The sequence below is a fragment of the Berghia stephanieae genome, chromosome 1 (assembly GCF_034508935.2).
Source record: "Berghia stephanieae isolate SIO BIC M18660-M18661 chromosome 1, UCSD_Bste_1.3, whole genome shotgun sequence".
Taxonomy (NCBI): Eukaryota; Metazoa; Mollusca; class Gastropoda; order Nudibranchia; family Aeolidiidae; genus Berghia; species Berghia stephanieae.
In genome coordinates this window covers 93,637,933-93,640,432 of record NC_088360.1, presented here as the reverse complement: position 1 = coordinate 93,640,432, position 2,500 = coordinate 93,637,933, and the positions used below count along the sequence as shown (strand labels likewise).

The 2,500-nt window shown below is 27.2% G+C and overlaps 1 protein-coding gene across 2 annotated transcripts in view; it reads right to left on the bottom strand.

Annotated features, from left to right (window-relative positions):
* Positions 1-2,500, bottom strand: part of LOC144962405 (thiopurine S-methyltransferase-like) — a 35,665-nt gene that overhangs the window by 30,975 nt on the left and 2,190 nt on the right. The window contains exon 1 of one of the 2 annotated variants that reach the window (XM_078895315.1): positions 2,163-2,255. The exons of the other annotated variant lie outside the window; for it this stretch is intronic. The gene's annotated coding sequence lies outside the window, so the exon portion shown is untranslated. Of the gene's footprint in view, positions 1-2,162; positions 2,256-2,500 lie in introns of those variants that run through there. 2 annotated transcript variants of the gene reach the window in all.

Genomic DNA, 2,500 nt, shown 5'->3' with positions numbered 1-2,500 from the left:
ATGGAATTAATGATAATTTTCCATGCCTCTTCGTTGACTAGAAATAGATTGTCAAGTGGACGGAACGGGCTAAATGGCAGGAGATATTCTGATGAGTAACGCTCTAATCATGAATTAGTGTGGATTCGAGAATTTAGACAAGGTAAGAATTGACTATGTTTTTATATAGTATCCAATGTTAAGAAAAGCTTCAGGTTTGTGTGAAAACTTATGTAAAAGTGTTAACTTGACGCACTCCGTGTAGAACAAGATCTAGATCTTCTCGTAGATATAGTGCGAGGTCCAAAAAAAATTTAGCCTAGAGTTGTGTAGCGCCCTCCTTCCCTGCACCGCTCTTTACCACTGTGGAGGAGACTGCAGTCATGACTAACGGCCACACCTGAGTTTAATAAGCCTAAAATGAAATAAAGCCTCCCTTATGTATTACCTTAGGCTTCCACAGTCTTTTAGGCCCACATCCGGTTTCTAGAGGTCACTTCATGTATAGATTATATCACTTTCCGTGGTTCTAAAGCAACTCTAGGTGAGTAACAAGTTAAGAGAAAACCGGACAATTTACCAATCTAGCATGCCTACTTCCAATTTCTAAGGGTCACTTCCGGTTTTGATTACATCAATTATAGAATTGACAGGACACCCCAAAATCAACTCTTGTCTTCACGAACATCATATATTACAGTGGAGAAGACAGAATAATCAATGCCGTTTGCTTCACGTGGGTTTTTTTTATTTATTTATTTTTTTTTTTTTTTGCTGCCTTCATCGAAAATATTCTAAATGCGACTAAAATTTTTCAAACTTTAAGAACGAGTTATCTTGCCAAAATTCTTCGCGAACTTTTCAAAGTTTAAAAGATTTTGACAAAATGAGGGTTATCTAAATCGATCGATAATTGGAGGACAAATTTTTTCGCCAAATTTTTAAATCAAAATTAAAATCCCTGGTGATGCATGATGACTATTGCGCAATGTAATAATAATAATGATAATAATAATAATAATAATAATAATAATAATAATAATAATAATAATAATAATAATAATAATAATAATAATAATAATAATAATAATAATAATAGTAAGAAGTAAGAAGAAGAAGAAGAAGAAGAAGAAGAAGAAGAAGAAGAAGAAGAAGAAGAATGATAATAATACTACTACAATCAATAATAATAATAATAATAATAATAATAATAATAATAATAATAATAATAATAATAATAATAATATAATAATAATAATAATAATAATAATGATAATATAATAATAATAATAATAATAATAAATAATAATAATAATAATAATAATAATAATAATAATAATAATAATAATAATAATAATAATAATAAAGATTATTAACCCCCAATTTTTCACTTTGGACCACATGGGTGATTCATGTTGACATCAGACATTGTGTTTGATGGATTATCTATATTCGTTCGTGGAATGCCTAAGCAACGAAATCTGATGAAGTTGTAGCGGAAGGGCATAATGATAATAATAATAATAATAATAATAATAATAATAATAATAATAATAAAAATAAGAAAAAAAGAAGAAGAGAAGAAGAAGAAGAAGAAGAAGAAGAAGAAGAAAGAAGAAGAAGAAGAAGAAGAAGAAGAAGAAGAAGAAAAAGAAGAATGATAATAATATAATAATAATAATAATAATAATAATAATAATAATAATAATAATAATAATAATAATAATAATAATAATAATAATAATAATAATAATAATAATAATAATAATAATATATAATAATAATAATAATAATAATAATAATAATAATAATAATAATAATAATAATAATAATAATAGACTCTTAAACAACGCACGGTATCCTCAACCATGAGGCCCTTAGCGCTTTGTAATGAAGCTAATGTTGCCTCTAATTGATATGATACATGAATACGTCTCAATAGATGAAACGAAAATGACTTCATTCAACTCATTGTAGCTGTTTTTAGATAGCCATATTGATGATATGTTCTCGCAAAACTCTCTCAATCAGACTATAACCGTTTATCGTTATACATCGTTTTGTTTGTTTGTGAATTATATCCGGCTCGCGAATATTGTGAGTATTTTACCTTAACGCATAGCATCAATAGATTTATGCTATTGGCATTTAATAAAATTAGAAAACATTGGAATTTTACTCACCACTTGATATTTTGTTAGTTCTATGATATCATGTCAACTGAGTCGTTTTACTGCACCAGCTCTCCCTTTGTGTGTTTTTTTTTTGTACATACAATATGTTATATATAATAGTTTTATCAGAATTAGAATATTTTGATATGAGCCTTGACCCAATTAAATATATTATGCTCGATAGCTGAACTTTTATATTTTGATTGATAAATGACATATTTTATCTCAAGTGTTCTTCAGATTTTGAATGTGTATGTCTTTGTGTATATATCATGTAATTTTACGATAGGAGTTATGGTTCAGTTATCGTTATTCACTTATTGTTATAAGTCTGACAAAATATCAAA